Raw genomic sequence first — 23,427 nt, forward strand, 5'->3', positions numbered from 1 at the left:
GCCTCTTGCACTGGTAAAAAAAAATCTGGATCAGGTCAGACTAATCATTAAAAAAAAAAAAAAAAAAGTTGTAGGAAAGGAGAGAAGGTTTGCATTCCCCCTGACAGATGGAAGAGGGTTCGGCAACAAGCACATGGTTAAGACAGCACCACCGACTTCGTGCCATCTGACCAACGTTCTTTTCACAGATGCTAATGGGTTGGAGCCATAGTACAGCAGACAGGGTGTCTGCCTTGCAGGTGGCTGACCCAGGTTCAATCCCTGGCATCTCAATATGGTCCCCGAGCCCTGCCAGGAGTGATTCCTCAGCACAGAACTAGGAGTAATATAATAAAGAACTTTGGGAGGACTGGAGCAATAGTGCAGCAGGTAGGGCATTTGCCTTGCACACGGCCAACTGGGGTTCAGTCCCAAGCATCCGCTATGGTCCCCCACTCACTGCCAGGACTAATTCTTTAGTGCAGAGCCAGGAGTAAGGTTACCCTCGAGCACTGCTGGGTGTGACCAAAAAGCCAATAATAATAATAAAGATTTTTTTCTAAAAAAATAAGCTGATTAGGGGGCTGGAGGAATAGCACAGCGGGTAGGGCGTTTGCCTTGCACGCGGCCGACCCAGGTTCGAATCCCAGCATCCCATATGGTCCCCTGAGCATCACCAGGGGTGATTCCTGAGTGCATCGCCAGGTGTGACCCAAAAAGAAAAAAAAATAAAAATAAAAATAAGCTGATTGTAGGCAAGGCATAAATAGAAAATGGGTCCTAGGGGTAGATCTACATGACTAAAATCCTGGTACTAGAAGTGATCTTGGGCTGGAGTGATAGCACAGCGGGTAGGGCGTTTGCCTTGCACGCGGCCGACCCGGGTTCGAATCCCAGCATCCCATATGGTCCCCTGAGCACCGCCAGGAGTAATTCCTGAGTGTAGAACCAGGAGTAACCCCTGTTCATCGCCGGGTGTGACCCAAAAAGCAAAAAAAAAAAAAAAAAGAAGTGATCTTGATCCAGTCAACAGCCTTTCTTAGGTCTTGCTTCCAGCGTCTGTGAGATGGGAACAGTATTAAAAGCCTGCAGGCACTGCTGAGGGTCTAAGTGACTGCTCAGAACAATGCCTGAACACTCAGACCAGGAGCACAAAAATTAAAATACTATGTACCTGTGACTATGAAGAAATTTTATTTTATTTTTTGTTTTGTTTTAGGCCACACCACTGTGCTCACAGCTTCCTCCTGGCGGTGCTCGGGAGACCATAAAGGGTGCCAGGGATTGAACCAGGGTCAGCAGGCATGAACTGGGGGTTGGCAAAAGAGTTCATCTAAATTTATGATCATATTACTAGTTCTGATACTTGGATAGTAGAAGAGATAAAATTGAAAAAGCGAAGGTTAAAAATGAACATAAAAATTTTCGTACGTCCAGGCCAGAGCAATGATACAGAGGGCAGGACACTGACCTTGCACGTAGCAGACCTGGGTTCAATTCCCGGCATTCTACATAATCCCAACCAGCACTTTAAGGAGTGGTTCCTGAATGCAGGGCCAGGAGTAACCCCTGAACATCGCTGGGTATACCCCAAAACAAAACAATTTTTTTTTTCTGTACATCTCTGGGAATGTCTTGCTACCCAAGTGGGGCAAATGAAGCCTCTTTTAGAAACTGGGAGGGAAAATATTGGATATAAAACATTCCTCTTATGTTAATGCTACCCGTTCCATGAACTATACATTTGTGAGAGTTTGAGAATGATGCTCAGTGTGTCCTGCCACACAGGAGCCCAGTGGAGATTCCCGGCCCACAGGCTCCCCCATGACATCATCACACCCCCAGTACTACACTGGGCACTGCCTGGATACCACCAGATGTCAGGTCCAGAATAAACACACAATAGAAAAGGACTGCTGTGCAAATCTGGCTTTTCAGCACTCTCATTTTTCCCTTAAAGCATCTTTAACCCATGGCACTCTGTCCAAAGGCTCGGGGACCAGTGACTATATCGGAAACTTGCATGGAAAACTTCTTTTCTGTGCACAGAGGCTTCTCCATTCCCCGTCGCCCAAGGAAGATGTCCCACCGGTTCACTGGTTAAAAAAATAAGGAGAATGTAGTACCAGAAAAGTTGAGAACCACTTTCACCCCTTCTGTTTCCAAGTGAGAATAAACTGTTCCGTAGGTTACTCACAGAAATATGCACCAACAATTGTCCAGAGACCCTGAAGAGGGGCTGCAGCAGGTTGGACGCGGAGAGCCTGCCTGATTTTCCCCTCACTGGTGAGCAGCCTGCAAACTGGCTACATCCCAACACCTTTCTGACAAACACAGGAAAGGGTGACTTGCTAGTCTTTACTTGCTAGTCTACTTTACTACTGCCTCTGCCGTAGAAGAAATACTAGACATTCGTAATTTCATACAAAACTGTATATTCCTTCATTTTTCCCCAAAATTAAATGAGATGAGTAAAAGCCTCAAAAAGCTTGGCTTTAGAAGAGGCTTTCCAGCGGGTGGAGACAAGTATACTGAGGAGGGTGCTTGCTTTGCACATAGCCGACCCAGGTTTGAGCCCTGGCATTGCCAATGGTCCCTCAAGCACTGTCAAGAGTAATTCCTGAGGGACTGGAGAGATAGCACAGCAGGTAGGGCATTTGCCTGGGTTTGACCTGGGTTCAATTCCCAGTATCTCACATGGTCCCCCGAGCACTGCCAGGAGTAATTCCTGAGTGCACGAGCCAGGTGTGACCCAAAAAGAAAAAAAAAAGTAATTTCCGAGTGCAGGGCCCTAAGTATTGCCAGGTGTGACCAAAAACCTAAAATAATAAATAAGTAGGCCTTCCCTCCAAAAGAATTGGAGCGGGGCTGGAGAGGAGTGATGGAGACAGTGCAACCACAGAGCACAGGGCACATATGTACAAGTTCCCGGCTCGATTCCCAGCACCCAAACCAATAGCAACAAAAAATTCAGAGGCCTCCAGCTGTCTATGTTGTATACCTCTTTGCCCACAGAACATTACTATAGGGGCCAGAGAGAGACATGGGGCTAAGGTCCTGCTGCTTTTGTGCCTTTGTCCTGCTGCTCCCACTCTGAATCCCTGGCACAACATATGGTTGGTCCCCTGACCACGGCAAGGGGTCACTCCTGAGCACAGAGCCAGGAATAGCCTCTGAGTACCACCACCACTGGGTTGTGGTCCAAAAAAAAAAAAAACAGAAAGAAAATATTTATATACAGGAAAGTGAATGCAAATATAAAATCCACAAGAGAAATTCCAACAGAACATACTTATAATACAATGAGCAGACTCAAGTCAGAGCAGGGCATGAATACTGTCCACCATGTGACAGATGAGACCTTGGTCATCAGGTACTCTCACTATCCCTCAATTTCCTAATACAAACAAAAAGGAGGGTGGGGGGGACTAATCCTAGCTTTGCCTTCCAGAGCTTGAGGTGAGACTCCCAAGGCAGCGGGCACTCAGTGAGCAGGGCCACCTGTGACAGGCCTTTACCGGACAAGAGAGCAGGCTGAGGGTGAGGCCTCCTTTCTGCCCTCACGCTCTCTCCCTTGCCTTTCTTCCTGCTCTGCAACATAATCACCTGGCTCTACCTGAAAGTGAATGACTGCATTCCAAGCAAGGGCGACAGAAGCCTTGGCCCCCCCCCCTGGAGATCACAGCCTCTGGGAGTGCCACGCCCCTCGCCACATGAACATCTACAGTCCATGTTTCTTCAGATGTACAATTAAACAAATTCAGGGAAACATTAGTTACAGCACTAGGATGCTGGGATGTGGGCACTCAATGTAAAATTCTTTCAATTTTCTGTACACTTTTTCATAATAAAATAAGGGGAGAGGGGGCTGGAGCGATAGCACAGCGGGTAGGGCATTTGCCTTGCACACGGCCCACCCGGGTTCAATTCCCAGCATCCCATATGGTCCTCCGAGCACTGCCAGGAGTAATTCCTGAGTGCAGAGCCAGGAGTAACCCCTGAGCATCGCCAGGTGTGACCCGAAAAGGAAAAAAAAAAACCCACAAAATAAGGGGAGAAAGTCTACCCGCAGACTCCAAATCCTACACAGACTAATTTTGTTCTCTTAGTTAAGTTACCTACCTTTTTTGTGTGTGTCCTAATCATTGTCAAGATATAACTGATCATTTTAATCAATTTCACTTTTTATTGTTTGTTTTTGGGTCACACCCAGCAGGGTTCAGTCTTATTCCTGGCTCTGCACTCAGGGATCACTTCTGGCAGGGCTCGAGAACTTACAGGTGGCTGGGTGCTGGGTGCAAGTGCCCTACCCACTGTACTATGGCTCTGGGCACCAAAGATTTAAGACTTTAATCCAAGCTGTAAACTGCCAAAGTCAGAGCCCATGCTCGGCATGCTAGACACCCAGGGTCTGTTCTGAGCACCTCAGGGTCTCCCGAGGACTACCAGGAAGACCCCCAACACTGTTGGGTGTAGCCTAAAACCCCAAACAAACAAATTTAAGTATAAATAGGTCAGAATCACCCACAGTTCCACAGGAAGTAGCCGTTCAATCTCGTAAGCAGAATGTTACTTTGAGCCCCAGTAACGGGCAAGAAGGCAACCACAGCCTGTACAAACAGACAGGAAACTCCTAGAACAACGAGCAATAAAACATACTCTTCAATTCTGTAGATGAAAATCCAGCAGGGCCAGGGAGATGGCTCCAGGGTAAGGTACAATCTTCACTCATGAGGGGGCCAGAGTTCACCTCCGACTCCCCCTCCGGCATGTGGTGAGGGATGAGCGCCCTGCCCTGTCTCCCAGCACCACTAGGTGTGGTCCCAATAGGAAAAAAAGACGAAGGCTGACATTACACTGTCCACTATGATAGTTAAAACTAAAATGAGGGCTAAAGCCAAGTTATCAGGAATGTGAAAGAATGCCAGGTAAAAGCTCAAAGCATAACAAATCTGACTGCAAGTCCCAATGCACATCCCACTCAGAGGAGCCAGCATTCTACTTCCATGAAAAAAAAAACATGGTCACACAAATAAATGGGGCTGGAGGATCACTGAAGTTTTGCTATTTCATAGTCCAAAGTATTTCACTGGTTGCAAAGAACCCAACATCTGTTAAATGGTGAGCAGATAAATCATGGTACACTGATGCAATGAAGTACTCAGTGGAGATGGGGGGTGGGGATGGGGAACCCACAACAACACGGATGAATCTCAAAAACGCATTGAAAAAAGAAGTCACACAGAAAGGTGATTTGATTCCATTTACATGAAGATCTAGATTAGGGGCAAAAGCTGTTCAGTACCAGTAAAAACCAGATCAGTAGTTGTCCGGAGGGATGAGGAAGACAGGAGGCCGCAGAATACCAAGAGGTGGGAGCTTTCTTTTTTAAAATTTGTTTCAGGCCATACCCAGCAGTGTTCAGGGATCACCCTTGGCAGGGCCGGAATCAAGCCGGGTCATCTGGTCACCCAGGTACAAACAAGCGCCCTTCCTACTCGCTGTACTAGGGCACCAGCGCTGATAGCTTTCTTAAGTGGTAAGAATATTCTCTAAGTTGATTTGAGATGGCAATTAAACGGGTCTACGCCTCTGTCATAGCTTTACACTTAAAATGTGTTTGGTCCCGGGGAGGTAGTTCTGGCAGCAGAGCACTTGGCAAGAGCACCCAAGGCACTGAGCTCCACCCACAGAACCGTGAGTGCCTTCCAAAGGCCCTGGTGTGACACTGGTGATCCCGGGGCACCACCTGTGTGTTTGGTGGCTTAGAGCAACCCACTCCCCGCCGTCTCCCCAGTAGAGAAGCAAAGAGACGGGGGCCCATAGACTGGCCGTCAAACTGGCCTGCTCAATGCAGGGCTGTGCGTGCACTTACACAACACTGAGTGGGTCTGAGGTACAGGACTGCACGTCGGTGTGACTGATCATTTACAGACGTAAAGTGTTTTGATGGAGGAAATTCTCTTGGGAGTTTAACTCAAGGAGACGCTGTCTCCCAGGGACATCTATATTGCTTTTCTCTTTCCCTTTAGTTGTACATATCAAACAATTAAGCTTACTTCTTATTCATATTTGCAGTTATTTCAATAAACACAGTAAGGGATACAGATCCCAAAACTTAGTTCTCTGGGCTCCGAGGGCAAGCAAGTCCTTTACCGAAAATCCCAGACTAAGTCCTCAGGCCAGTTCAGCTTGTCCTTCCCCATGGGGGTCCTGTTCTTAAGTCATAACAGCTTGCATCAAGACCATGCATTTATGCCTTCTAGCCTGTTCCATTTTGATGCCGGGGTAGCTCTGCCGCTCAGCCAGATCCATTCGGCCCATGGTGGAATTTCCCTTTATGGAATGCTAGGAACCACAGCAAGCGAAGCCGGAGTCAAGTAATTATAATGGATATAGAGATATTTCAGAGTCAATCAACTCCCAAATATTAGGAGTATAGCATTAATGGTCTTTCTATGTTTAAGCAAAGAACACTGCTCTATAGTAAAATATGAAAAATTATAGGGGAAATAGAAAAGCAAGTAATTCACTACAAAGTCAGAGTTACCAGAAAGTTTGACTTACAAGTAACCAAGACTAACTCGGGGAAAAGTAAAGCACAAAGGAAAGGTTAAAGATAAATTCCGGGATTAGGAGTGCTCATACAAGCACTGTGGGGGCTGGAGCAATAGCACAGCGGGTAGGGCATTTGCTTTACACATGGCCAGCTGGGGTTTGATTCTCAGCATCCCATATGGTCCCCTGAGCACTGCCAGGGGTAATTCCTGAGTGCAGAGCCAGGAGTAAATTGCCGGGTGTGACCCAAAAACAAAAACAAAAACAAAACAAAACAAAAGCACTGTAAGCTTCTCTGGGAGGAAGAACAAGGGTAATTCACTGATGGAGCCTAAAACACTTAGAGTAAATATCCAACAACACTAAGCATCACTGGTGTAGCACCAGTTAGATACCACCTGACTAAGCACATAAGGAGTAACCAGACCCCAGTCCCCACCCTACAGGGTGGGACCCTATTTCTTAAAAGTGTGCTTGACTGTACAAAAATTAAACATCACTGAAGTTGAATTGTGGGACTGAAGAGATAGAGCAACAGGTAAGGTGCTTGTTTCCTAGATTTGATTCCTGGCACCCCATATGGTCCCCTGAACCACACCAGGAGTGATCTCTGAGCACAGAGCCAAGAGTAAGCCCTGAGCACAGCCTGCAACACACATATGGTTAAGACACTGCCACCTACTTCATGGCATATAACCAACATTTTTTTAATAAGGATGCTAATGAGTCTGGAGCAATAGCACATTGGGCAGGGCACTTGCCTTGCACGTGGCTGACCCGGTTCAATCCCCTAGAGCACCACCATTGAGTGTCAAGCCAGGAGTTGGCCCTCAACAGCATAAGGTATGACCCCCCCCAAAATAACAATAAAAAATTTTTATATATAATACAGGCAAAAATAGAAAAGCTTATATATTATATAATGCAAAACACAAAGACAAATTTTTATATGTTTTGAGAATTTTTGCATTTAAAATACAAGAACATTTGGGCCATGGGGTAGTTCAGTGGATAAGGCGCTTGCTTGCCTTGCACATAGCTGACCGGGGCTTGACCCCTGGCACCTCATATGGTCGCCCAAGCCTGCCTGGAGAAAGGCGAAAGCCATGAGCTACAGGTGAGTGTAACCCAAAACCACAAAAATACAAAAGCATTGTGAGAGGGCTAAAGCACAAGCTGAGTAGGGAAGAGTAGGTAAGTTTCATTTCCAGCTCTGCCTCGCCTCCAAGCACACCAGGCCCGGTCCCCCCAGCTCTGAGCAGGCTAGGGAGGACACTCATCCCACTCCCTGTCCAGAAAGACTGCTATAACAGCCAGGAACACAGTTCCAGGGGGGCAACAGAGGCCTGCCCCCCTGATCACCACTGGAGGCGACCCAACACTAGTGGGTACTACCCTACTGAAAAGACTAATTATAAGGAGGGGAGATAAACAGAAAGATGCATGAGACAAAGGAGCAAACAAAATGTGACTGTAAAGAGGGGAGATATCTTTGCCCATAAAAAAGGCACAGCAGGTAAAATGCAAAGCCAGCTGAATTCAGATACTGCATATTTCTAAGGCCGGCAGAGCCATGGTATGTGTTCTACAGAGCTTTATTTTTAACCAACTCCCTGCCATGTCCACAGTCTATCTTCTTAGACATTGGGTGACAGGTCATAGTCAGAGAAACACAGACCCCTGGGCATCAGCGGAGATGCTTCAAGTGTCACCAGCGTATGGCCTGGTGCTGGTCCACTACGCTAGACACTACCAGGTACAGAAACAAATCACACCTGTCCCTGCTAACTCTGCAGTCAACTCATCTGACTAGTTGGCCTCTTTGCATCTAACCCTGCCTTCTTGCTAATCTTAAAGCAAACAATCAAGTCAGTGATTATTCTTATTGACTAAATGTTTTAGCAATCTGCTGTACTTTGCCCTCTTGAGATATGAGATCCAGTTTAGAGCAATAAGGAAATGAAGCTTGAACATGCCTGCACAAAATTACTATTCTTGACTATTATCAAAAAATTGGGGGGATTTTGTTTCAGAAATATCTTTTATATCATGCATCTTGGAACATCATCTAGTTTATTTATGTAAATATTTATTGTTTTGGTACCACATCCAGCAGTGCTCAGGGTCTATTCCTGGCTCTGCACTCAGGAATCACTCTTGGCAAGACTGGGGGACTACACTGGGTGCTGGGGATCAAACCTGGGTCCACTGTGCAAGACAAGTGCTGTAGTCCTCTCCAGCCCCTCCAACCTAATCTACTGTCTGAATAAGAGGCGGACAACCTGGGTCTCAAACGGTTGGAGCACATGTCTGGCATGTACAAGGCCCAAGCTTGATCCTGGTCATCGCATGGCCCCTTGAGCACGTCCAGGTGGACTCAAGTATCTGGGTGCACAGCTGGGCTAGAAGAGCATCCTGGGATGAGAACCCTGGGTCTGCAAAGCTCCCCCAAAGACTGGTGGGGGAGAGGGAGAAAGGACACGAGAAAGCAAACAGCTGAAAGTTGCTTGAGCTGTTTCTAATGACAGGAGATCTGGTAAATAGTTTTAAAAGTACAAAATTGTACTTTTGTACTTGTCCTCAATAAAAATTAAAAAAAATAAATTTAAATGATTTAATGAGGGACTGGGGCTTGAAAAAAAAAAAACCTTAACAGACAAATATACTGGATGAACTCTCTTATATAAGGTGTACAGAGAAATAAAGCGAATGTCCAATCTAAGTATACCCTTCAGATGCCAACTACAGAAGGAAGGTGATGGAGTGGGGCGGGATGAAGACTAGAGGGATCCTGGGGGCTGGAGAGGTAGAACATGGGTCAGAACCCTCGCCTTGCATGCAGCCAACCCAGATTCAATCCCCAGCACCCCATCTGGTTTCACCAGTGCCACCCTCAGCATAGTACCAGGAATGCCCCTGGCACAGAGCCAAGTGGAAGCCCAGAGCACATAAAACAAAGCCCAAAAAAAGCAAAAAAATTAATTATAAATTGTATAAATATAAGTACAATTTCAACTCCAAAAAATGCACAAATATGGCCCAGAAAGATAGTCTAGCAGATAAGGCACTTGCCTAGCATGCCACTCTACCGGTTTGTCCCCTCACCACCACCAGGAATGATTCCTGAGCACAGTCTGAGCCCCTCTGAGTATGGCCCAAAATAAAATGACAGCAACATGCTCAAAGTAGTTATGTTAGGAGGAGAAGATAATGGGTGAACTCTGTTCCTTTACCTTAGTCTCCACATTTACACACACACACACACACACACACACACAGAGCTTCTGGTTTAGGTATACAAAGGTACTGTGCTTGCACCACTACAAAATATATGATATATTTTTAAGTGAAAAGTATTCATATCACTATGAACTTAATTAGAATCGTTCAAAATCCAGAACACTGACCATACCAAAAGCTGATGGGGCTTGATGGCAGAGGGTAACAGGAACTCTTGCAGTTGCGCGGAGACATGGCAAACATCCAACTAATGTGGGAGCTGTATTCCTCAGAGTTTAGTCAAGACTGCTAGACACTGCTCACACAAACACCAGGATACAGATGCGTATAGCAGCTTTTGCTTGTAGCTGCCAAGCTATGGAAGCTGACGAGCTGCCATTCAGCAGAGGAATAAACTGTCCGAGACCCATTAGCGGAGCATTACTCAGCACTGGAAAGACACCAGCTATCAGGTCACAGAAAGAAACGTTAAGTGTCATGACGTGCCATGACCGTGTGAAAGAAGCACAGGGCCAGGAACCAGCAGGGACATGGAATGTGCCCAGCATGCCCCGGCACTCCCGGGGGCGGGAGGGGGCTGGTATCCCTGGCACTGCAGGGCGAGCAGCACTGCGTCCTCAGGCCCTGGCACTCAACCACTGGCCTGGCTGGCTGAGAATTGCCAGGCCTCCTGAGCACTGCTTGGGAGCACTTCCTCCCACACACACAAGAGAGGAAATCAGTAAGATTTCAACTATATAACAATCTGGAAGAAACAAAATGATGGAGAGAGTGGAACGAGCAGTATTTGTCCAAGTATCGGGGTAGGGTGGGGGAATGAATAAGCTGAACAAAGAGGATTTTTAGTTCAGTGAAAACTCTGGACACTACAAAGGCAGATACATGTCATAAAAAATGTGTCCAGGGCTGGAGCGATAGCACAGCTGGTAGGGCCTTTGCTTTGCACGCTGCCAACCCGGGTTCGATTCCCAGCATCCCACACGGTCCCCTGAGCACTGCCAGGGGTAATTCCTGAGTGCAGAGCCAGGAGTAACCCCTGTGCATCGCCGGGTGTTACCCCCCCCCCCCCAAATAAAGTGTTCAGGGGCTGGAGCAATAGTACAGCAGGGAGAGCACTGGCCTTGCACACAGCCAACCTGGGTTGATCCCCGGAATCCTATATGGGGTCTCCCAAGCCCCACCAGGAGTGATCTCTGAGCACAGAGCCAGGAGTAAGTCCTGAGCACAAACCAAACAAAAATGTATCCATGACTGGAATGATAGTCCAATAGGTAGGGTGCTTATAGGGCAAGCAGCTGACACAGGTTTTGTCTGAGGTGATAGGGTTTATCAATGATAGTAAATGAATATCATTTTGGGGTAAAGCATAAGGTTTAAGTTTTGTTATTTAAAAGTAAATACAATTAAGGCCAAAGTGGTAGTACAGTGAGCAGGGCGCTCAGGGGAGTTGATATGGTTTGGGGGACCATATGTGGGAATCAAACCTGGGTTGGCCATGTGCAAGGCAAGTACTTTACACACTATCTTATCTCTGCACTGTACTATCCCTCCAGCTTGAATTACTATTTTCTTAAGCTTTAAACCTATTGCCTCCCATAACAAAAAGCAAAATCACCACTAATACTGGTTTGAAACATGCAGAACTTGCATAATATTTTAGTACTTCTTAAATAATGAAACTAGTGTAGAAATTACAAGTAAGGAATGAGGGTCTGAGGGATAGCTCAAAAGGATGACAATGTGCTTTGTATGTGTAAGTCCAGGTTAGCTCTCTGGCTGTCCATGGTACCCCAAGCCCTACAGGGGCACAGGGACCAGGAGTAGCCCCCAGCACCTTGGGGTGGCTGGAAGAGGGGGTGAAATTATGGAGGCACATGAAGAAAAATCATTTTATGGGTTAGCCTTAATGTTTTTCACAATCAGGGAAAATTTTAATGAGTGCTCATCTGTGACAAAGATGGGATTGGAGTCTGGGGATAAAAAATCGAATAATCCCTTGTCCTTTCCCTTTGGAAAGTTTTCGTTCTGGTGAGAGATTCAGCAGACAATTTCAGTCCTGAAGTAACCCAGGGATCACTGTATCACTATCATCCCGGTATTCATCGATTTGCTTGAGCAGGTGCCAGTAATGTCTTCATTTGTCCCTGTCGCATGCTAGTGTAGCCCAATGGCGTCTGCTCGCTCCAGGAACACAAAGAGCATGTTGTTGTTACTGTTTTCGGCATATCAGATATGTCACAGGTAGCTTGCCAGGCTCTGCCGTGTGTGGGAATAAATAAATAAACAAACAAACAAATAATAAAGAGGTCACATGGCTGCATTTGCGGCCTCACGCTCCAGGAAAAACTGCGTCACTGTTCCGGGACCTTTGTTCTATAGTCTCTGGGTCTTGGCTGTTGTGGGTGTGACTGCCAAGCTACTGGAAAATGGGGGATCTGGGTGGAGAGGGTCCAGTCCCAATCTGAGCAGGCTTGGAGATCTCAGCCACGGGGTCCTGTACACCTGGGTTCCTCTGCTGGTTCCTTCATGGGTGAGGCTTGTCCGAGCCTGTGGAGAGTGGCCTGGAGCATGGCTGTGGCTCGGTTCTGGAGGTTTTCAGTTGCCAGGGCTCTGCTTGGGGCAGGGAGGGAGACTCAACCCGCTCCCCTCCGAGGGGCCCCCAGTGAAGACAGCCTGGCGTGGGGGCAGTATGAGCACAGAACACAGGGCAAGGAGTCAGTCCTGAGCACCCCCTTAGGATGAAAAAAAATAAAGAAGATGGCACCTGATGAGACTGGGGTTGGCAGGGAGGCAAGTGTTCTACGGCCTTGTTTGCAGCCCTTCAGGCTGGAGAGGCCATTGCTCCCAGCCGTCCTCAGGGGACCATGTCCAGGCCTGAGCTGTGTCGCCCTCCCCCAGATAAACTGCCCTTAATGAGTCTTCCAATCCCAGTCCTTCCAGTTCTCCCTTTTCTGACCTCAGCTATGTAAAAGCTATGAGTACATGCAGGAGACTTTGAGCGTATTTTTTGGGGGGTTGTGGGGTTGTTTGGGGGGCACACCCAATGATGCTCAGGTCTTACTCCTTGTTCTGCACTCAGAATTTACTCTTGGCTCGGGATTTACTCTTCACGGTGCTGGGCAATGCCAGGATTGAACTGGGATCAGCCGAGTTCAAGGCAACAGCTGTATGCACTCTGGCCCCAACTTTCAGCATCTTAACAGGAATCTCAGACACAAAATACAAAAAAACTGTAAGCACTACAGCGTTAAAAATGAAAAGTCCGGGGCCGGAGCGATAGCACAGCGGGTAGGGCGTTTGCCTTGCACGCGGCCGACCCGGGTTCGATCCCCGGCATCCCATATGGTCCCCCAAGCACCGCCAGGAGTAATTCCTGAGTGCAAAGCCAGGAATAACCCCTGAGCATCGCTGGGTGTGACCCAAAAAGCAAAAAAAAAAAAAAAAAATGAAAAGTCCCCAGTAATTATGCCAGGCAACGAGTATAAACAGTATGTTCTAGTGACCTGAAACACTGCTTTAGAGCTTTTATACTTTTAATATAGGAGGCTTTTTAAATTAAGATTGCAATTTTGTATTCTAATCAGAGGGAAGTAAACATTTTTTTGTTTGTGTGTGGACCACATCTGGCAATGCTCAGGGAGTACTCCTGGCTCTGCTCCCAAGAATTACTGTCGGTAGTGTTTGGGGACCATATAGGATGCTGGGAATTGAACCCGTCGGCTGTGTGCAAGGCAATCACCCTATCCACTGCACTATTTCTCCAGCCCAATTTACTTTTATTTGTGGTGGCAAATGGTACTTTGGGCCTCACAGATAATTGTCAGATTCTTCTTCTAAGAAGTTATTTTTTAGGGGGGTGGGGTGGGGATCACACTTTGTGGTTCTCTACCTGTTGGTGCTCAGGACTTACTCCTGGCTCTGTGCTCATGAGTCACTTCAGGTGGGCTCAGGGGATCATATGGAGTACCAGGGTACCTTGTTGACCACCTGCCAGGCGAGGGCCCTGCTCACTGTACTATCACTCTGGCCTTAAGTTTATTTATTTTTAGATAATAAAAGCTTAACCCTTATGTTTCACCAAAACATGACATTATTTATTTATTATCATCCATAAACCTATCATCTCAGTCTCCCAGCATCTACCAGACTCATAGCTGACTTTAGGGTTAATGAATGGTGGTGTCCATTCTATGGGTTTGGAAAAATTCATTTTTTAAATTTTAGGGCTACCCTCAGTGGGCTACTCTTAGCTGCACTCAAGGATCACTCCTGGTGGGCTCGGGGAAACATATGTGATATCGGGGACCAACACCAGGAGTGATCCCTGAGTGCAAAGCCAGGAGTAAGGCCTGAGCACAGCAGGTGTGGCCAATAAATAAATAAATAAATAAATAAAACTCAAAGAACATATGCAATTCAATTATATGCATGCAATATAAGAGTAAGACTTTCTGTGGCCCGAGCTACTCCAGAGGGCGGCACTTGCTTTCCCACCTCCCCCCGCCCCCAGCCTGCCTGCCAGGAGTCATCCCTGAGTGCTGAGCCGGGCACTGCCAAGTAAGGCCCTCACCTCACACACAAAAATAAGACTTTACATATATAAACATTAACCTCAACAACAACAAAATGAAGAGGAGGAATAACAGTAACATGTTAACTATTTAAAAGTTTTTATTTCATTTGAATTCTGAAAATAATCTATTTCATCTAATAGAAATGAAATGTGCCACACTTGGTACCAAAAAATTTAAGAACAACCATCACAATAGAGACGAAAGAATCACGGAACTGGAGCAACAATATAGTGGGGAGGGCATCTCCTTGCATGAGCCAACCCGGGTCAGAGCCTCAGTACCTCATACGGTCCTTCACGCCCACAAGTGTGATTCCTGAGTGCAGAATTGGGAGTAAGCATTCAGCACCAGTGGGTGTGGTTCCAAAACAAAACAAGAAAAAAAGCCTACTGTGTGTAAGGGCCTGGATTAGCCCCCCAAACCACTGGCAGGTGGCCTTGTGCTCCGCCCCACGGGAAGGGGGTGCCTCCACACCGAGAGCTCTCCTTTGGCCCCGGAGCTGGGTACAAAGGGAACGAAGCAGCAGTATGTCTGAAGACAAACCATCTATTTCACAAATTATAAGCTTTATACACGAGTCAATTGATCTGCAAAGGTAGAAATTTCTGAAACTTCCAGATATTCTTTTTTTTTTTTTGCTTTTTTTTTGGGGGGGTCACACCCAGCAATGCTCAGGGGTTACTCCTGGCTTTGCACTCAGGAATTACTCCTGGCGGTGCTTGGGGGACCATATGGGATGCCGGGGATCGAACCTGGGTCGGCCGCGTGCAAGGCAAACGCCCTACCTGCTGTGCTATCGCTCCGGCCCCCCAGATATTCTAAGGTCTCCAAATAATAATTTGATCACTCAATTTTTACAATATGCTGAATAAACAAAACTAAAACTCGGGGCTGGAGTGATAGCACAGCGGGTAGGGCGTTTGCCTTGCACGCGGCCGACCCGGGTTTGATTCCCAGCATCCCATATGGTCCCCTGAGCACGGCCAGGGGTAATTCCTGAGTGCAGAGCCAGGAGTAACCCTTGTGCATTGCTGGGTGTGACCCAAAAAGGGAAAAAAAAAAAACAAAAAAACCTAAAACTCATCAGTCATCCAGGCCTGAAAGCTCCACGTCACTCAGGGGACCAGAACGCCTTCCTATTTCTACATGACACCCAGTCCCCAGCAGGTGGAGAACGCCCACAAAGCAGTGACTCTTTGGGGCCTTGCCTGGAGACACAGAAACAAATGACTTGTCTACAGACGGTAAGGACGTGCCTCCCTCATCCCGCTCTGGGCCCTGACACAATCATCTACAGAGATGAACATAATGAGTCATTTTTAAATAGACATTCTCATAACAAAAATTCACTGAGGGAAATACACGTAAGAGCATTTATTTCTAAGTATGCACTCTAAAATCCTTACTCTGCAACTTTACTACCTTGCAGATGAGTATATTTTTTCAGGAGAAGTTTATTTACTTAATAGGAAGCACTTAAAAGAAAACATTTTTAAAAACCACACACCACCTATCACATGACTGATAGAGGATCACAGAACAGAGACCTGAAGTGGCATCCAGATCAATGAAAGCTAAGATTCACTTGGTGGTTACCACAAAGAATTAAGCTTTTGATGGACCCATTTTCTTTTTCATTTCTTTTTCTTTTCTTTTTGTTTCTGGGCCATACTGGGCAGTGCTCAGGGACCATTCTTGGCTCTGTGCTCAGAAATGACCTCTAGTGGTACTCAGCGGGTCATATGTGGACTCAAACTGGGGTGACTACAAGGTCAGGGAAGAACCTAACCGCTCTACTATTGTCTCTCTCACTCTATGGGAAAGATCCCTAATGGACGCTCATGCTGAACTCCTGGCTCAGTGAGTGAAAGGGAACCTGTGTCCTGTGGAGAGGTGCCCTCCTAAAAGTTTTGGGAGCCCCAGGGATCCTCAGCCACTCCAGGCAAAGAACAAGCCTCAATTACAGTTGCCCTGAGCACCACCAGGACTGATCCCAGAGTTCTGAGCCAGAAGCAAGCCCTGAGCAAGGCCAGGCCAGGCCCCAGCCCAGCCCTACCAGAACCCCACTGGAGGAGATGCATGCTGGCCAGACACCTAAGAATCAAACTCATCAGGATAAACAGTGACTGCAGCCATTCAAAACATAACAAAAAAAGAAAAATTTTTTTCTCGCTTTTTGGGTTACTCCTGGCTCATGCACTCAGGAGTTACTCCTGGCGGTGCTCGGGGGACCATATGGGATGCTGGGAATGGAAACCGGGTCCACTGCGTGCAAGGCAAATGCCCTACCCATTGTGCTATCGCTCCAGTTCCAAGAAACAAAGTTTTGAGAGGTTGAATTGGACTCGGAGGTAAAAATACTTGCACAGAGGTGAAAATACACACACAAATTTAAGGCTGTTTGCAATGCTAGAGCTCAGTTGTTCTAAGTTTCCTTCTTTGCAAAGTGCAAAACTTCCCGAGAGGCTGGAGAGTCTAAAGTTCTTCTGTATCACTGTTGTCCCGTTGCTCACCAGTAATGTCTCCATTGTGAGACTTGTTGTTACTGTTTTTGGCATATCGAATATGCCACGGGTAGCTTGCCAGGCTCTGCTGTGCGGGCGGGATACTCTCAGTAGCTTGCTGGGCTCTCCGAGAGGGGTGGAGGAATCAAACTCGGGTCAGCTGCGCGCAAGGCAAATGCCCTATCTACTGTGCTGCTCCAGTCCTAGTACCAATTAAAAGTTATTTTCCTTTTTGGCCTTGAAAAGGTTATTCAGTCTTTTTGGATAATTAAAAACTAATTTCACAGGACATTCTGGTTTAGTGCACATAGTGCACATACAACTATTCTGATCTCAAAACAGTAAAATCTAAGCTTTTTAATCTTTGTTTTGCAGAAGTCCACACCCAGAGATGCTGCGGGGTCACTCCTGGTCCTGCACTCAGAAATTACTCCTGGTGGTGCTTGGGAACCATACGGGATGTCAGGGATTGAACCCAGGGATCAAACGCGGTTCAGCCACATGCAAGGCCAGCGACCTCCCACTGTACTTTCTCTCCAGCCCTCAAATCCAAACTTGCTTGTGTGGGGACTACACCTGGCAGTGCTCAGTGGCTCTGCACTCAGGGATCGCTCCTAGAGGGATTCAGGGGGCCACAGAGGGGCCCAGGTTCAGACCTGGGTTGGCCGTGTGCACGGCAAGCACCCTCTCTGGCCCTAACATCTAAATGTCTAAGCACTGCACTCAAAGCCTTCCTCAATCTAACTTCAAGCACGTGTCTAACAGACTGGTTGACTTTCTTTCAAGAACTTTTCACTTCTCCTCCACCTACAGTTGCTGTTTCCTTAGCCTATAAAATGCTTCCCTCTTCTCTACCTGCAGAACCTTCCCCGTTTAAGGCCTTCTGACTAAACCACAAAACTCTCATGCCTATTTACCTGACCTCTAACTATCACTGTGTTTTCTCCACCGTCTCATTTCACTTTACACAGAGTCAATAGTTTACACACACCTTCCCCCAATCAGTATAAACCCTGAAGGGCAGGAATAAAGGGGCTCTGACTCACCTGAGGATGCAGTACTGAATCCACACTGCGTTTCCTTATGGAACCAGACTGAACATGAGACAATACTACTGGGCCAACATCAAAAAAGTTGCCCTAAATCACTGTTTTTCAAAGAGTGAATCATGACCTAATGAGTCAAAAAGTTAAGTCATAAAACAATGTAGTGAACCATCACCAGCACTCAGAACCCCAAATAAGGGAGCCTGGGAATAAGCAGGGAAGGCTCTGGCCTTGCACACAACCAACCTGGTTTTATCCTGGCACAAGGGCCTAGGTGCCCCTAAGCACAGCCAGGAGGGATTCCTAAGCACAGAGCCAGGAGTGGGCCCTGAGCACAGCTGCGTGTGGGCCAAATGCAAAACAAAAATCAAAAAACAAAACAAGTGCCAAAGAGTTCGTTCAAATCAAGCAGAAAAGGGGCCAGGTTAGACCCCCAGCACAGGTGAGACCCCCCAAAAAATCAAACCAAAACAAAATAAAACCGACTTTAAAAAAATACCACAATGCGGGGTTCTACCAATACAATTCTTTGAAACTGTTTTAAGCTTTTGTAGTTGTTTTGCATTTATACTGATCTATATTATAAAATGCTTCTCATTCAGTTGGAATTTATCTGGGGTGGGCAATATATTTTTTAATGGTAATAAAACCTATTTTACGATGACCTGAATATTAGTTTCTAAATGTTGGACTAGGACCGTGCCACTCAGTCTACTGGGCTTCCTGAGTGAAGCACAAAAGGTATCTGCAGCTCAGGGCGGTGGCTAGAATGGCAGAGCATGTGCCCCGCGTGAGTGAGGCCCTGGGTGGAAGCCCTGGTACCACGTGGCTAAGCGCCTATAGGGTTAGCAACATCAAAAATCATCGACACAGATACTCAAAGAACCGAATGGCTCTAACGCATTCTAAGGCACCCCAATATGCTTCCTTCTGGTAAGGTAAGTGAGCTAAACACAGGTCACACTAGTCAAACTGAGTCTCACTGCTGTATCTACCAGAGCAGGATTATTCCCAAAGGGAAGACTATCCTTTTTTTTTTTTTTTTGGAAGACTATCTTAAACATTAAGTCTTGAGCGGACTTATCCTCCAGAGCGTAACAAACGCTCATCTGAAACAAACTATAGCAGTTAATGTTATCATATCATAATAACTGATTTGGGACTGGAGTGATAGCACAGCGGGTAGGGCGTTTGCCTTGCACGCGGCCGACCCGGGTTCAAATCCCAGCATCCCATATGGTCCCCTGAGCACCACCAGGAGTAATTCCTGAGTGCAGAGCCAGGAGTAACCCCTGTGCATCGCCGGGTGTGACCCAAAAAGCAAAAAAAAAAAAAACAAAAAAACATAATAACTGATTTGACCCAGACAAACCCACGTTAACAGAGAGACCTTTTCCTAGTCACAGCAATGTGGTAGACGTGATTTCTGAAGAGAAGATGATGTTATTTTCAAATTTTTGTTAGCTATCTCATCCACCAATGAAACTTTAAAAGTACTTCTTGGGATTAAAATTGTGATTATGGGGCTGGAACAATAGCACAGCGGGTAGGGCATTTGCCTTGCACGTGGCCGACCCAGGTTCCATTTCCAGCATCCCATATGGTCCCCTGTGCATTGCCAGGTGTCACCCAAAAAGCAAAAAAAAAAAAATTGTGGTTATGGGCTAGAGTGACAGTACAATGGGTAGGGTGTTTGCCTTGCATGCGGTTGACCCAGCTTCAATCCCAGTTTGATCCCCCCGTCCCCCCCCCCTGCATCCCGTATGATCCCCTGAGCCTTCAGGAAGTAAGCCCTGAGCACAGAGCCAAGAGTAAGCTCTGAGCACCCCCGGGTGTGGCCCAAAAGCCAAATAAAATGAAGCAGAATTATGATTGTTACTGATAACCAACAGAGTAAAAACAATAAAGACAATGAATGTCTGCTTTGGTCCTGTTTCCAATTGAACAAAAGCACATGAACAAGACAATTACATTTCGCAATAACAACTGTTATCCAAGTTTATGTACAGCTTTGAATGCATTTAAGTATTTTACATTTTACATGATTATGTATAGCAAAGAACAGTTGACTATTAATTATCAACAACAATTGAGAAAACAAAGAAATGGTAAACTCACTGAATTTAGAATCCAAAGAATTGGATTTGATTGTGTAATACTGCGGCTAGAGAAACAGCAGAGCAGGTAGAGCACCTGCCTTGCACGCAGCTGACCCAGGCTCAATCCCCACATATCATCGGTCCCCAAGCACCACCAGAAGTGATCCCCGATTGCAGAGCCAGGAAATAACCCTTGAATGTTACCAGGTGTGGCCCCCAAACAAAAACAAACAAAAAAGTGTAATATCAGCCTCCTCTCTTACAAAATAGGGATGCTATGCACACATTCACTCAGCAAGTCTTCTTATCCTGCTTTATTTATTAAAATGACTGAGTAAGACCTTCTATGTACCTCAAGGTGTTTTAATTGGGGAAGCCAGATGCAGCCCCTGTCCTCAAACAGCTTACTTGCCTGTCTCGCAAGGCAGCTGTGAAGAATCGACGAATTCCAAGCCCTACAGGCTGCAACACACTCCGTAAAGTAGCAACATGATCATTATGTCATCAATTTATTCTGCCTCTTAACCATTTACCTTAATTGAAACAAGACTCGGTAAATATAAATAATCATATGTAATAGTTCACCATCTACTGAACTGCCCAGTGGCCTAGAATTTAGGAGCCCAACAAACCGTTATTTATAGCTTTAGCTTTGTCTTACAATGATGAAGGCAATGATGACCTGAGAATCCAAGGTCCTGATCTGAAATTGACTCCCGATACGGATGGGTTCACGACAGGATTCCCACAAAGGGCAAGAAAGTTCAAATGTAGAGGCCCACGCAAGAACACATGCTCCCTGGCTGAGCCCAAGCAGCCTGGCTTTGTTTCCGTGTGCTTTACTCCGCACTTACTCCTGCTCTGTACTCAGGGATCACGCTCCTGGCGGTGCTCCCGAGACCCTATCAGTGCTGGGGAAGGAACCTGGATCCGTGGCATGCGAGGCAAGTGCCCTACCTACTGCACCATCACTCCGCCCCAGAGCATCTGATTCAGGCACACACAGTGAGTCTCGTGACCGTCGTAAGTGTGAGAATTACCACCATAAAACTTTACTCTGTCCAAATAGAATCATTTCAAATACCATTTCCTAAATCGATCAGGAAAATGTAAGCCAAATAGAATTCAGCTCCAACTGAGAAAGCAGTTCTTAAAAGGCACCAAGCAGACGGTGTTACATGATTCCCTCAATTCAAACCTCTTTCCCCCCATAAATGACTTTCAAACTTTCACGTAAAATAAAACCAAAGGAAAGCTACCTGGGGAGGGGTGGGAGGAGGAGGTGTAGGCAGAGGGGCAGTACAACGGGTAAGGAACTTGCCTTACACACAGCTGGCCGGGTTCAACCCCGTGCATCCCACGGGCTCCCCTAAGCGCACCAGAAGGGAAGACGTGATTGCCAAGTGCAGAGCCAGGAATAACACCTGAGCACCGCTAGGTGTAGCCCCAAAGCAAAAACAGCAAATGAGGGGCTGGCAAGAGTGCTCAGCGGGGAAGGTGCGTGCCTGGCATGTGGCAGCCTCAAGTTTGCTCCCCAGCACCCCACAGTCTCCAGAGCCCGCCCGGAGTGAGTCCTGAGTGCAGAGCCAGGAGTTGAAGCCCTGAGCACTGCCAGATGTGGCCCAACAACAAACGAAAATAACCATAGATACTCATAAAGAAACTTAAATTTTACATGTTTTAACTTAACAAGACCAAGTTCATGGGTACACAGCTTTGAATCTACCCGAGAGGGGCAGCGACACTCCTGGCCTTACATGGATGACATGGTTCTCGATGCTTGCAGACCACCTCAGGGGTTCTAGTGACTAGAGACCACGCCTGGGCCAGGGATACAGCTCAGCAGTCAAGTGCATGCCCTGCATTTGTCAGGCCGTGAGTTCAAGCCCTGGCAAAGACCATACCAACCATATTACAAAGAGAACAAACCAGCTAACAGACAAGCAAGTATCACGGAAACATAAACAATGCTACCTATACCCAGGGCTCTCTCTCAAGGCACGGGAAGACCAGACAGCACAGAAAGGTGCTTGCCTCGCACGCGGCACTGCCATCTGTGGCCCAAAAATAGAAACAAAAGCAAAGTACTTTAATGTCAAGAAAGTTAAGGGGCTGGAGCGATGGCACAGCAGGTAGGGCGTTTGCCTTGCACGCGGCCGACCCGAGTTCGATTCCCAGCATTCCATATGGTCCCCTGAGCACTGCCAGGAGTAATTCCTGAGTGCAGAGCCAGGAGTAACCACTGTGCATCGCCGGGTGTGACCCCAAAAGAAAAAAAAAAGTTAAGAACTTCACATATCCAAAAGTATACTAATGTTGGCTCTATGTTGGAAACATCCTTCTCTTAATGACTTCCCGGTGTATACCATACACAACAGAGAGAAAACAGAGAGAATCATGTAACTCTGGGAAAAACTCTTAAGCTGGGAGGTCTAATAGTGCTAGTCAATAAAACTTTCCGGGGGCTGGAGCGATAGCACAGCGGGTAGGGCCTTTGCCTTGCACGCGGCCAACCCAGGTTCGATTCCCAGCATCCCATATGGTCCCCTGAGCACCGCCAGGGGTAATTCCTGAGTGCAGAGCCAGAAGGAACCCCTGTGCATTGCCAGGTATGACCCAAAAAGCAAAAAAAAAAACTTTCCAATGCTGTAAAACTTACTAGCCGAGGCTAGTGCCAAGCCCTGCAACATGACTATTCCTCCAAACCAGTTATAAACTAGTCTCTTTTGAAAGGAGAAAGAACTGAACCACACTGAATTCATTGTTTCGTGCCACACCCCACAACGCTTAGAGGCTACTACCAGCTCTGTGCTACGAGACTGCTCCCAGCAGTGCTCAGAAGTCCCCGAGGTGCCAGAAATCGAGCCGGGGCCAGCCACACACAGGCTGATGCCTTAAGCCCTGTACCATCTCTCTGCTGTTAGTGGCAGTTCCAAGCTTGAGGACAGGACGTTAGTACAGACTTTAAAAGAAACACAAATAAATCAATGCTCTTCTGTGGGACCAGACTTGTATTCCCTTACACACCGAGTCTGAGCCAGAGAGCCTCAATGGCCGGGAAACACGTTTTCCAAGCACAGAGGGCCTGCTCTGGCCCTCCAGGTCACATGGCACTACATCTCCCTGAGCACCCCAGAAGAGACACCCCCACACTGCCGGGGAAGTTGCTCTATTCTTTCTATCTCTTGGTTGTTTAATCAATCACAATATAAAAAATTGGAATAAGAGGTCAGAGAGATAATATAGGGCTTAAGGTACTTTGCGTGCACCCAGCCGTCATTTGAATAAAATAACTTCTGTATAGACAGAAAGAGTCTAAAAAAGGGAAGGTGTTGAACAAGTATAACAAGTCTCAAGGCCAGGACAGCCCCCTGTGACTGGATCCAAACTGTATCTACACAGTAATCACCTACCTATGCCTGACCAC

General features: G+C 46.8%; 1 protein-coding gene and 2 pseudogenes across 3 annotated transcripts in view; 2 read left to right on the plus strand and 1 right to left on the minus strand.

Moving 5' to 3' along the window:
- Positions 1 to 23,427, minus strand: part of SNX27 (sorting nexin 27) — a 76,059-nt gene that overhangs the window by 49,672 nt on the left and 2,960 nt on the right. The window lies entirely within an intron of this gene.
- LOC129404082 (U6atac minor spliceosomal RNA) lies at positions 66 to 182 on the plus strand (annotated as a pseudogene).
- Positions 7,168 to 7,245, plus strand: LOC129404085 (U6atac minor spliceosomal RNA; annotated as a pseudogene).

The sequence above is a fragment of the Sorex araneus genome, chromosome 3, assembly GCF_027595985.1.
Source record: "Sorex araneus isolate mSorAra2 chromosome 3, mSorAra2.pri, whole genome shotgun sequence".
NCBI lineage: Eukaryota > Metazoa > Chordata > Mammalia > Eulipotyphla > Soricidae > Sorex > Sorex araneus.